Raw genomic sequence first — 14,789 nt, 5'->3', positions numbered from 1 at the left:
CAATCTGATGGGCAAACTGAGATAGTAAACAAATGTTTGGAAGGATATCTTCGTTGCTTTGTATCTGATAAACAGACACAATGGGTCAAATGGTTGCCTCTGGCTGAATGGTGGTATAACACTTCCTTCCATACAGCAACAAAAATGACCCCATTTATGGCACTTTATGGGTATCAACCACCATCCATCACATCATATTTAAGAGAAAATTCTAAGGTTCAGGCAGTGGAACATCACATCGAACATCAACAACAAGTCCTCCAACTCTTAAAGGATAACCTCGTGTTGGCACAAAATAGAATGAAACAACAGGCAGATCAACATCGCAGTGAAAGAAGTTTTGATGTAGGTGATTGGGTATTCCTACGGCTACAACCATATAAGCAAATGTCCCTAAAGCAAGCTAAGAAGGATAATAAATTATCACCAAAGTATTATGGTCCGTACAAGGTGTTGCAAAAGATTGGTACTATGGCATACAAATTGGAGCTTCCTGCAGCTTCTCGATTGCACCCAGTTTTCCATGTTTCATGTTTAAAGAAGGTTATAGGCGACAAGCTCCCAGTTCAAACAATATTGCCAGAACTTGACGAGGAAGGAAAAATTATATTGGAACCGGAAGCAGTCACAGAAACAAGAACTCGACAGCTACGAAATCGATCAATTTCAGAGTATCTTATCAAGTGGAAGAACTTATCCGCTGAAGATTCCACATGGGAGGATGAGAATTTTATGCAGAAGTATCCAGAACTACTCAAGCGTTGAGGACAACACTTTTTTGAAGGAGAGGGGCATGTTGGGTCCCTATAATACTAGTGATTACCCCATTACTATTGTAGTTATACCCCTTATTTATATTGTTGTGCCCCTATTACCCCCATATTGTTATTTCTGTGCCCCATAGAATCCCTCTATTGTTATTTTTGTGGCTTTATATTATTATTGTTAGGTCGGCTGGATTATATTGTGACTCCTTAGACTCCTATATATAGAAAGGAGGTTTTGTCATTTGAATCATCCAAGAATTGTTCATTTATGTAATGTAAAGGAGGTTGCCCCCTCGAAGAGGCTGAATTCTAAGGCGTTGATCTATCTTTTCTATCTTTTCTTGAGCTGGTTTCATAACATCCAAAAAGATTAAAATCTAAAGGAGGGATAGCACTTCCGGTCCCTTTAACGAGCTGGAGAGGCCAATGGCTTGGCAATCCTTTCATATTTTACGAGTCAATTGAAAAGAGCTTAAAGGAGACTCATTTTTGAGGAACGAGTGATAAATTTGGGTAGCAGCTGATTCCAGGTAAGGTTTGGAATTTCCCAATCATGGCAGTGTTACAAGAATGGCCAACAGGATCACTCTTCGCAGCTGTTCCTCAAAAGGGGTAAACAATCAAATGGAGGTGAATGATCAACCAATACAAAGTGGAGGTGATGATGAGAAGACAACCAAGGCTTTAAAGGCTGAAGTACTACATTCACGATGGTTATTTACCGGAAATTGGTTCATTTTTTATTGAGCTTAAACGCTGGGGGAAACATTTGCTCATTGCTTATGTTTATTTTTTAACGAGCATGAAGTCCGCGTTAAAACTGCTCGATATATCCAGTCGTATAATAAGGATGTCTCATATATAAAAACGACAATTTTTCAAATCTTTGACCCACATCCTTTCTTTATGCAAGTTAGGAAACAATCAATCCTACGAGTTTAAAGGGTTAGAGGACCTACAAATTTTAAAAAATAAATGGTCGCTCTTCGCTTGCATGCCAAAAGGTTTGGATGCCCCCAGGTATAAAATTGAGTTTCAAGGTCACCTCTCCATCTACCGACAAAACATTTGTTTCATCGGGAAAGGTCTACCTCTTTCAGGTTACAAAAGATTGTTCTATCTGCACCGCAAAAAAAACACTTCTTCGGCGATGCCTACGAAATAGAAAAAGGCGAGTGGCGCAGACGCCTCCACCCACATAACTTTGACAAGGGAATATTATTCCAGTCTAACCCCCTTTTCCACTCACGGACGGGAGTGTCAGACTAGTCATATATCTCTCGCGGAAACCTATCCTATACCTGAATTTTTCCTGCCGAAGCAGACCAGGGTGCATGCCCCCTGGGTTTCAGTCATGTCCCCTGAATCACTCGCGCTCATCAGGTGGACGGACTGGGGATTGATGAGAAATTCCTTGCATGAGAAGACCATTTAGGGATGGTATATGACTATTTGCCATGTGTGAACCGGGAAATGAAAGTTGGTCTACGAGCTTGACCACTCTTCCTTCGTGCGGAAAACACATTACTCTAAAGAGTGATGAGACAATGGCTCCCATGAAATAAACATAGTCTCGTCCAAGGAGTAGATTATAATCCAGGGGTCCTTGGACTACCATTACGTTCATTTGAACGGTTTTCCTTCTCAATGTTATGGGCACATTGGGAAGGATCCCTAATAGTCGACTGGTTCCTTTGTCAAAGCCTGTTAGATTTCTCATCTCAGGCAAAAGCGATGGCGAACCAAGTGCTTTCCAAGCAGTCAAGGAAATGATACTCACAGAATCCCCTTCATCTATGATGGTACCAGCCATAACCATTCTATATACTTGAGCAATGATTCGGAATAGTACACTAGCCGGTAAACGGGGTCTGCCTAGCTGATTCCAGCCGAAGGAAACAACTAGGTTGCTCGGAGGTGGGACCGAATAGACGGCTGGGTACGACTCTGACGAACTTCCTTCCTGTGGTAAAGGAATGGGTAAATTGCCCCCATGTTCATCGGAGTCTGTGTTTACGAAAAGAATTTGGACTGTGTCATCCTTGTTCTCTTCGGTGACTGTATCATCTGAAGATGGAACCTCTAAAGGCAAGACCAGGTCAACCGCCACCTCGACCTTTTGACTTTCATCTGGTGTGGGTTCAGATGGTTTATCTTCAATGATAGACGCTTCAGCCGACCACCTAGGTGGGTCAGCCGGATTTTCAACTAGTGGCGGACTCGGCAAGAGTTTCTTATATCCAGGAGGAAGTCGTAACGGTGAAACCGGACGATCATCCAAAACTCTTTTAGCCTCGTCTAAGAAGGGACAACGGTGGACGGTGTGATCGCCTTCACACAGTTTACAAGGAAATTTGCACTTTCCTTTTTGTCCAGGGGCTTCACTTTCATTAGTCGACGGTGTGCTTTCAACATGATCATCAGAGGTTGACGACACCGGGTTGTGCAAACGAGGAGACCAGTCCCTTAAGATCCGAGGGATGCAGGGACAATCTCTATGATAGTGGTCTCCTTTGTAAATGACACATGGCGATGTAGGCCTGGTCGGTGCAGTGTGTGGATTTTCACTAGACGACGCTTGGTTGTCCATTTTTTCCTTTGGCTCCTTCTTCTTCTTTTCCTTCTTCTTCTCAGGTACTTCATTTTTGGCTTTACCAGCCTCATCAAGCAAAGAGGAAGGAGGAGAGGAAGAATTGGACGAAGTAGAGGGTTGGGGGGTAACTCTGGAATCGTCTAGTTGTTGACTCGATTGTTCAGGAATTGCGGTGTTCTGAACGATGGAGGTTGAGAAAAGCCATACAGGCAAGCCAATTTTCAATCCTAGAAGCGACAATGTGGCCATATGGGGTGCACCAACATCTCCCCAAGAGGAGAAGGGACTAGGATTTCCTCCAAGGGGAACTCCTTGGTTGGTGGACTCCATTTTCTCAACCTAAGACCAATTTAGGAAGGGTGATGATTATTCCGTTAAAAATAAATTTTAGACGCTTTGACACAACTTGTTTTTTTTCAATTTTTAAGAGTCGAGAAAAAACAAAAGATGACTCTAGTCGCCTTCGATTTTTAATGAGCCTGAAGTGACAAGTGCTCAGATGGACCTTTTCTGTTAAGGAGTCTGAAAAGGAACGAAAGGGACTACTCTGGAAATCTAGGCAGAGGGATTACCAAACCAATCGCAAAACTGCAGAATACTTTTTACGGTACGGTAGTCAATCTTCCCGAATGCTGTGTTTAGTGCATTGCGATCGATAGGGTGGCAGACACGGCTTCCTATGGATAAAGGATTAAGCCTATTGTGGTCTCCCAAAATATACTCGACAGTACGTGGGAGCACAAGTCCGTACTGGCACTTATCGTCTCAAAGAGGAGGAATCACCCAACCAACAGTGAGAACAACAGTTACTAGGCTTTACGACGCCGGAATACGTCTCTAGCCTAGACTTCTAGATGTTGTGCGTTAGGTTCCAAAGCATTGTTAGATTCATTAAATTTATTTTATAGTTGATCTTTCTTAAGAAATTTTCCTTTTAGGTTCACCGCGTGATGTAGATGTACAATTCCCAAAATGCAATCTAGGATGATAAACAGTCGTTTTATCTTCTTTGTGCAATGAAAATCCTAGCTACTAAGGAAAGAGAGGCAGTATTCTTTTAGCAAAGAGCATAGAGCACGCACTATATGCACTGTCCTAAATCAAACCAATCAAACAGTCGAAATGCAAATGCACATGCATGTATTTGTTTTCAGCCTTCTTAATATGTGAATGATAAAAAGAAAGCTAATGCGCAAATCTGAATTACTTTTCAAAGCGACAATTACTAACAAGTTTCTTTTCAAAATCAAAATGAAGACAATGATGACACTTTGCGATTTGGAAATGAAAACTTGCTTTCGACACTAGAAAAACTACTAATTCAGATCAAATACAATAGTAACAGGGTAATTGACCATCAAGAACAATCAGATTCTCTTCTATGACTGAAAACGACACTTGCGACACTTTCAAATCAAGAAACAGCAATACAACTACGTTACTTCTTTGTAAAGGAGAACTGAAAATGACTCAACAAATACATAAAAACATTTACAGTTCTTTGCACAATGGAGGCAGAATAACAGCAAGGAAAGGGGTTTCAAACAGAGGTGTACTGACTACAGGCAGCAAAATTCTTGAATAGATCTGAAAAGAGTGAACACAGAAACCAAAATTTAGGAACAATGCCTAGTTTGATCAGCGCACCTGTAACACAGTGAATTTGCAATGCAACGCACCTTCTACTCTCGGGAAGTGCGGTGAATTTGAGATTCATAGAACAGACAGTGCGCTGGACCAGGGACAAGACTTTGCTTGGGTTCCGGGTCACAGTTTGCAGTTCAGTTCATGGATTTTGGCCGAGCAAGTGGTAATCAGTAAATCAATCACAGGGGTAGATCCAAGGAGGTTACTAGAGCCACCACAAGGGCAATTAGAGAGTTTGTAAATCAATTGTTTAATTCATAAACAAGACCCAGAGATTGATTGAAGCGACATTTATCTACTTTGCATTTGCATAGCAAATGCAGTTCGAAGGCTACCTGGCTCAACTTCAGGCTCCGCCTGTAAGTTTATAAAGTAAACAAATGTAGATTAAAAAACAACCTAGTCGCTCCCCAGTGGAGTCGCCATTTTGTTACAGGGAAAAGTTTCTATGCAGAACTACTAATCCCACTAAGGCGGGTAGCTACCTTAGAAACAAACAAAGTAAAACTACTTTCGTTTTCCTTTATGAAAGATAGATGAGAGAAGAATAAAGGAGATCAACCTCTGTCTTGCGCTTGGTTCCTTGTTCGATTCCTCTCTCTTCTGATAGTCCTTTGCTACTTGCTTTCTTGTATACCCAGCTTCATAGAGTACCTGTAGAATCAAAGCAGCATAACACTATACGAGAACATGGACTTATTATCATAAACAATCTAGGATCAGATGTAAATTGACCATACAAATGCACAAAACATAAATTACACAAGAGTATGGAGGAAAACTTGAATAGATTTATTGATAATCAAGAAAGAGCCAAGAGAGTTACAACCAATTGTTCTGACCCAACATCATCCTCTCAGCAAGTAAGCCCTTCTTCACCTCATGCAAAGCTTAGATCACCCAACACTATGATGTTGCCTCAAGAAACCAACAATAATTCCTTACAAGATGCAAAATTCCAGCCTCTCGATCTCTGGGATGAGGGATCCATATATAGATGTCTGTAAGGGAGATGAGTCAGCTTGTGATTTGATTAGTGTCTTCCCTCTGATAGTTATTGCTTCCACTTGGAGATTGATGATCTCTTACTCATCCTTGGTCGAATTCAGAGAGGAAAGTGTCACAGGAGAAGTTTCTGGAAGATTCCATGCTTCTCCACCTCGTGGATTGACACTGCCATTTGTCTCTTCTCGCCCATTGCACCCCATAGAAGGGATTTTTGAAATGCAACGCACCCACTGTGTGTACTTAGGTGAGATGCAACGCACTTTGCCTATGGAGCAGGTGGAATGATCAAGTTTTGACCAGTTCTGTGTAGTTTTTCATGGAGAACTTCTGGGAGAAGATGTAATCAGTTGACCTTGTTCTTTTAGGGGTTGGAACAACACTTTTAGGGACTTAGGAGCCCTTGGTTTATGGAGATTTTATGCTTGGGGTTGTAGTGCCCAAAAATGTCTATAACAAGTAATGGTGGAAAGTATGGACGAAGGTTTGAATTGAACACTAGATGCATGCCAAGGAATGGGGGAATGCTGAAATGTTTTTCTCCCATAGTCTTAGTGATGGTGTAAGGCCCATATCGGAGTGGCCTGAGATTTTGATGGGCTCCAGTAATGCATTCTTTCTGCAAATGCAACCAAACTTTGTCGCCCACCTGAAACTTGTGTGGCATTCGCTGTTGATCATGTCACTGCTTGTACTTGGTATTGGACTTCTCCAAGATGTCGTGAACTTTCTGGTGGATATGTTGGATGCATTTAATAAACCTGGTTACTTTATTGGCCTCACACTTTACATGTGTGGATTTTGTCTTTGTAGTCCCATGAGGCATGACGACATCAATGAGACACAATGGTTAAAATCCCAGACCCACTTGAAAGGGGTTGCGACCAATCGAGCTATGGAGAGATCTATTATAGCTATGTTTCACATAGGGAAGGATCTCATCCTAGGCTCGTGGATGCTTATAGTTGTACATGTGGAGTATGTGCAATATCATCCTGTTGACAGCATCGGTTTGGCCATTAATCTGGGGATGGAATGCGGTTGACTTGGTGTGGATGGCATCCAATAGTGTCCAAAGTCTTGACCAAAATGTGCTCATGAACCTGCTATCCTGATATGATATAATGGTCTACGTGATCCCAAAATGTACCAACACTTGTTCAAAAAAAAGTTTGGCAATGTCCTCTATTGCGATACTCTTCTTGCAGGCGGCAAATATAGCCATATTAGAAAATATGTCGACGACCACAAATACATATTCATTACCATGATTTGTAGAAGGGAGGCTAGAGAGATATTCCATGGAGATGGATTCCCAGCGCTGGCTAGGAGTAGGAAGAGGAATGTACAAGCCTTTATTTTTTATGGTTGGCTTGGTGATGGCACTGGCAGTGTAGGATTTGATATATTTTCCAACATCCTATCAGAGTTTTGGCCAATAAAAGTACTATTCTAGTACGGCCACAATTTTCTCCAAACAAAAGTCTTGCAACTCAACTGCAGTGCACCTCCCAAATCAACTTGAAATTCTTGCTTAAAGGAACAAAAAGGTGGCCCAAGTAGCTTAATAATGCATCATGGAGGTGGAAATCATGAACTTGCTTTCCATCCACTAGCGTCTTGTATGTGGTGGTGAAATATGGATCATTTTCATACAGTTGCAACCATCTAGAGGTCTCATGACCACAAGAGTTGAGAATAATAGTCAGTGTTGCGCTTGGGGGCTAGTTGAGGCAATTTGCAACATGATTGGTGCTACCATTTTTGTATCTAATGTTCATGTGGAATTGTTGTAGATATGTTGACCACTTCTGATGGCAATCATTCTACAACTACCCTTGTGTCTGTATAAATTGAAGAGGTCGATGATCAGTGTGGACAACCATCTCCTTCCCTAGAATGTAATGTTTCCATTGTCAACAAGCCTACACGATAGAATGCATTTCTTTATCATAGGTGGGGTACTTTTGAATTGTACTAGAAAGTGTTTCACTATGATAGGCCAATGGATGGTCATAATGGGTGAGGACTACACCAATAGCACAGTCAGAGGCATCTGTCTCAATTTCAAATGGATGCTAGAAGTCTGGTAATGTGAGTACAAGTGTAGAGACGAGGCGGTGCTTCAGCTCAATGAACACCTTCTGTTGGAATTGGACCAGGAAAACTTTGCTTTCACTCTACCCTTGGTAATTTGACTAAAAGGCCAAGTGATATGGGAGAATCCCAACATGAACTTGCGATAAAAAATTATGAGGCCCAAAAAGATGTGAAGCTCTATTAGAGTGGTCAGGGCTATCCAATCCCAAATGACTTGGGTCTTAGCCAGATCCACATGCACGCCATTCTCATCTACGATGTGACCTAGATATTGGATTTGGCTCATGCCAAAGGTGCATTTCTCCAAGTTGGCACACAGTTTGGGCTACCACAGGGTTTGAAGGACCTGTCGAATGTGTTGCAAGTGCACTTCCCAACTCTTGTTGAAGATGAGGATGTTGTCTAAATAAACAACCATGAACGAGTTGGTGAAGTGATCTAGATCTTTTCACTTCAAAGATGCATACAAAATTTCATATAAAAGAGCATGTAACCATGAAATCATATCACATAAAAGGAGCAGAAATAAAATGCAACCATGAGAAAACAAAGGCACAAAACAACTTGATAACGGAGTTCACCTAGTGTGGGTTACGTCTCCGGGCCTTGCTCAAAGTGGGGAGGCCTTGTTCATTAATCTTCAACAAAATCAAATTACATGCATGTACAAAATACACCTTATACCTCCACTCCCGAGGATGGTCTAAAAATGCACACCTTTGTTGAAGAAATGGGTTGCACCGTTGAATTCTTGGTAAACAATTGTGAAAAATGACTATAAATTCAACCCCTTTATGGCACCATCAAAATATGGACCCTCGGGAATCTCAAATATTGCCAAAAGATTCCTTCTCACTAGTTGACTGGAATTTTGCTGCTCAGATGACAAATCTGACTTCACCATTGCGCTCCTTGTGAAAAGCTGAGTAAAATGAGTATAAAGCTGGCCTGGTTTCGAAAATGTCAAAATTTGCCCCATAATTAATCTTTTAGATTCCTCATGATTCCACAAAAATTCCTCTCTAAAAGTTGATTGAAGATCTGCTAGTCATATGACAAATATTACTTCACCACTATGCTCCTTGTGAAAAGCTGGGTAAAAGGAGTATAAAGTCAGCCTAGTTTTGAAAATGTCAAAATTTGGCCCTTAGAGAATCTTTTAGATTCCTAATGATTCCATAAAGATTCCTCTCTACAAGTTGACTAAATATCTGCTGATCGGATGCCAAATATAACTTCACTACTACTCTCCTTGTGAAAAATTGAGTAAAATGAGTATAAATTTGGCCTTGTTCTGAAACTATCAAAATTTGGCCCTCAGTGAATCTTTTAGATTCCTCATGATTCCACAAAGATTCCTCTCTACAAGTTGACAGAATATTCATTGCTCAGATGACAAATATGGCTTCACCACTATGCTCATTGTGAAAGGCTAAGTAAAATGAGTATAAATTCGGTCTCATTCTGAAATTTTCAAAATTTGGCACTTACGAAATCTTTTAGATTCCTTGCATATTCCCTTGTGTAAGGGTTCTGTTCCTCAGTTTCCATGCCCACTCAGGGTTCCACATCTGCATTGGGTTTTTTGCTCCTATTCCCTTGTGGAAAATATGTGTTTAAATAAAAAATCTTGGCGTTAATTTTTAAGCATGCCTTCTTAGGAAATTAGTTGGCCGTATAATTTGTTTGGTCGTTAGCCAATATTAATTTTTTTTTGTTATTTTATTTTTTTATTTATTTTTAAAAAGTATGGACAAAATTCGTTGGCCGAAATTTAGGGGTCACTGGAAAAATTAAGTAGGTCACAATTTCGCCAGTTCCGGCCATCGGAAACCGTTGCTGCAAAGTGCCAAATTGTTGTCTCATTAATTTCTGCTAAATTTAGTGGCTCTGCTAGATTTAGTCGGGCTTCCAATTTTAGTTGGCACTCCGCTAACTTTAACCAAAGGGTCTAGTTGACTAAAAATTTGATTGGCCATAACTTTTGCATACGATGCAAGATTGAGGTATCGTTTGCAATGTTGGAAATATTGTGACGAGCTCTTCAATCTGACTCTAGATCATGGCAATCCAAGAACTTTGATTTTTGAGCCTTTCCTCAGCCCTCTTTGATCACTGAGTGTTTTGAGAGCCACCTGGATCATGAAGGGTCACAAGATGTCATCCATTAGCCTCATAAAAGTAGCAAGGGCGCTTTTCAACTTGAATGGCATGACAAACCATTCAAAAATTCCTTCCTTGGATTTGAAGGCGATCTTCCATACATCCATCACCTTTATTGGAACTTAGTGATAACCAGACTTCAGATTGATCTTGCTGAAATACTTGGCCCCCTTGAGCTGGTCTAGAAGGTCATCAGTCCATGGGATTGGATACCTGTTCCTGACAGTGATTTTTTTAGTGTTCGATAATCAATTCAAAGCCTCCAGGTCCCATCCTTCTTTCGTACAAGTACAATCGGGCTCCCACAGGGTGAGGAACTTGGCTAGATGTGCCCTTTTTGCAGCAAATCTTAGATTTTTCGCCTAATCTCTTCATTTTATAGAATGGACCGGTGGTATATCAACCCAATGGGTAGGGGTGCCCTGGAAGTTAGATCGATCGAATGCTTACCTTGACAGTGCAAGGATACCCCCACGGGTGACGCGAAAATGTCCCTGTATTCTTCCATGAACTTATCCAACTACTTTAGCTACATGGAGGAACCCTTCCCAGGGGCCATGGAAGTGACCATGATCTTCCCCTTACTTTGAGATTGAATAAGAAATAAAACAAATTTCCTAGTCAGGGAGATGATCTTACTGCATAGCTTAGCAGAGATTAAAGAGATGGTGGTAGTCGGGGTTGCCTTTGATATCCCATATAACTTATCTCCCAAAGTAATAATAAAAAGGTGAGGCCTAGAATCATACACATCATGATGCTTCCTCAAGTATGGTTGGCCTAATAATACATCACAAACCTCAAGACGAGCAACATCACACAATACCTCATCTATGAAGGTCTTGGTGTTGTAAGGAAGGCGACACTATTGACTGACACAAAAATCTCATCTTTGGTGAAGCCACCTAATGGTGTACATCTGCAGGTGTAGTGTGGTTGGTAGGCCCAACCATTTCACAATATCTACTGAAATGAGTTTCTTTTGGATCTTGCTATCCAAAATGAGCTGCAATGGTGAACCCTTCACCCACATTTGTGAGTGGAAGAGATGCTCCCACTACATATATGAAGAAACATTGTGTGGTCTAGTGGTAAGGCGGATGGTTGTGTTTTCGGAGGTTGTGGGGATGAACCCCGCCAAGGTCAGCCAGTCCATAACCAAATTTTGCACAAATTTTGAGGTCCATGTGGAGCCCTCTCATAGGGCGACGTGGTGCCTTCTGATTGGCTCCACACCAAACTTGTCAATCAATGAAAACATGCCAACTTCCCTTGTACAATCATGCCATGTGTGGCATCATAATTGGCTCATATGACAACCATACTGCACAGCCACTTGCTAATTTTAGCATAACGTCATTATACAAATTTCCCATTTAGTTGCCTAGTCAACCTTCCAAGTTGACTTTTTAGCTGTTTTTCAAAAACTTCAGAACGTGATAAATTTCTCATACGATGTTAGATTGAGCCAATTCAATCATCGTTGGAATTAGAACAATGATATCTACGATTTGGCACTAGTTTCAGGAGAATTCAAGCATTTTAATTTTTGAGCATATTTTTTATACCTTGGATCATTCCTCCCCACTAGAAGTTTTTGGACCACCAAAAGCCTGTTTTTACTTAGCAAGTAAGAGAGGGTACAACTCCCTCACTTTATCGATCTCAATCCACCTTCATTTACTTGGATTGATACCTTTGAGTCCCACCCGAAGATACTCCAAATTGCCATTTCATGAAGTCCTTATTTTCCTGTCAAGAATTGAGTCTTCCTGCAACCCATTTAAATATTCAGGAGAAAAATATTCAATAGTTGGAATCTAAACATTCTCTTCATAATCATCAATGATTGGAGGCTCATACAATCTCAAGTTTTCCACATTAACAATAGAATAAATTTGCACGTAAGGTGGCAAATCTAATCGGAAAGCATTGTTACCAATCTTCTCCAAGATTTTCAAAGGACCATATTTGATTGGCTTGATCTTTTTACCTTCACCTTGTAGTATTTCCTTGCTTATGTACAACCAAACTTTATCTCCCACTTTGAAATCATGATCAACCTGATGCTTTTCATGTCTTGCTTTTTACTTTGCTTTGCTTTTCTCTAGCTTTTCTTGTATTCTTTGATGCACTAGCTGAATTTGTTCAATGAAATGCTTGGCTTTGTCCACATCAATATGTCCATCTACTACAATATCTTTACCAAATATGAAATCCAAAGGAGACTTTGACAAATAAGCCAAACAAGATTCAAATGGAGATACTTGTGTAGATGAATGCTTGGCACGATTATAGGCATGCTGGATGTAATGAAAATTCTCATCCCAAGGTTTAGGATTCTTACCACAATATCCTCGAAAGATATGCATTACAGTTCTATTCACTACTTTTTTCTAATCGTTGGTTTGTCGATGAAATGCGGTGCTCTTCTTCAACTTGGTGTCCATGAGTTCCCATAAACTTGACCAAAACTTCCCGACAAATTGAGAATCTTGATCATAAATAATAGAAGTGGGTAACCCAAAGTGAACCCATACATTTTGGAAGAAAATATTTGCAGCACGTCCAGCTATGACCTATTTCTTACATGGCATCAACACAACATTTTCCTTAAACAATCTACAACAACATATAGAGAATCATGACCTTTCCTAGACATTGGTAGTCCCCCTACAAAATCCATATATACTTTCCCAAGGATGAGAATGAATAGGAAGTGGAGTGTACAAACCCAATTTCCTATTACTTGGCTTGCTAGTATCACACATGGAACACCCTGTTACATATCCTGAAACAATTTCATTCATGCGAGGCCAATAACAATACCTCTGAATTTTTGCAGTTGTTTTTCCTACACCAAAATGACCAGCAATAAGAGAAGTGTGGGCTTCCCTTATGACATTGAATCTTTCACCCTGTGGAACACATAACTTGCCAAGATGATACAACAACTTGTTATGAACATGATAATCCAACTCTTCAACATGATTTCCTTGACTCAAAGTTGCATAAACATCTTTAAAATCTTCATCTTAAGCATATTGTTCAATATAAATTTCATGCATGATTGAGTTATGCTTAAGAATAACAAATGCATTAACAATAGGAATTGATAACATATATGCAACTTTGTTGTATATGCCTTTCTTATACCTGATTACCAAATGCAAGTGTTGTAGGAATCCCATCCACTTGAAATGTATAGCTTGTTGTAGCTTGGTTTTTGAATGTAAATATTACAAAGGTTGATGGTTAGTATGAATAATCGTTTCTTTACCCATCAAATAATGCTTCCATTTCTTCATTCTTTGTACTAAATCATACGACTCTTTATCATAAGTTGGATAGTTAATTACTGCATTATTAAAGGTTTTAGAATGATAACAAATTGGATTACCATGCTGCATCAAAACTGCTCTCATAGCATAATTGCTTGCATCGATTTGAATCTCAAATGGTTGCTTAAGATATGGAAGTGCTAGAACTGGTGTTGTACTATATTTTTGTTTCAAAGTGTTGAAGGATTTCTGCTTCTTGCCTCCCCACTGAAAGACTTGGTTCACACTTGTCAAAGCATGTAATGGTGTTGCAATGAATTAGAAGTTAGAAATAATTTTTCTCCAATATTGGGTTTCTCCCAAAAAGATCCTAACTTTTGTAACATTTTTGGGTTTGGGCCAATTCACAATAACATCAAATTTTGAGGGATCAATCTTCAATTCATCCCCTCCTACAATATGACCCAAATAAACCAAAGAGTTTTTCCCAAATTCACACTTAGACATATTCAAATACAACTTCTCCTTTTTCAAGACATCTAAAACTTGTTTCACATGCTTGACATTCTCTTCATGAGTCTTACTGAAAATTAGAATATCATCTAAGTAGACTATGACAAAATCATCAAGGAATGGTTGCAACACATCATTCACAACTCTCATGAACATTGTAGCTGCATTGCAAAGCCCAAATGACATAAATAACCATTCAAACAAACCTTGTTTTGTCTTGAAAGAAGTTTTCCAAATATCATCTTTAGCAATCCTTATCTGATGATAACCGCTTCTCAAATATAACTTAGTAAAAACAACGTAAACTTTGAAACGGTAACTATAAACTCAAAACAGGAACTCTAGCCAAAAAACCCCAAAAAAACATGAAAAACAACCCAAAAAATGAAAAGTGTGTATTCTGGAATGATGTTTTATTTTTTTAGGGTTAATTTTCAACATATTTAAAAAATGGCAGTAAAACAATTTTTTGTGCAAAAAAAAAGAAAAAAACACACTAATGTTTTTATTAGAATAACATTTTTTTTCCCAGGTATAATTTCAACATTTTTTAGTAATGACTATAAAGATAAAATAATGGAATCCGAAACACATTAAAATTCCATCAATTTTCATCCATGTTGTTAAACATATAATAACATGACACTATAGATCGCTAAAATTCTAATTGTTTTCAACCATAACATTATAGATTAAAAAAAAATTGGAAAATGTTCAACC

The sequence above is a fragment of the Pinus tabuliformis genome, chromosome 6 (assembly GCF_031772625.1).
Source record: "Pinus tabuliformis cultivar Carrire ecotype Pingquan chromosome 6, CPIR1, whole genome shotgun sequence".
NCBI classification, from domain to species: domain Eukaryota; kingdom Viridiplantae; phylum Streptophyta; class Pinopsida; order Pinales; family Pinaceae; genus Pinus; species Pinus tabuliformis.
The sequence above is the reverse complement of the archived record's forward strand: the minus strand, read 5'-3'. Positions refer to the sequence as shown.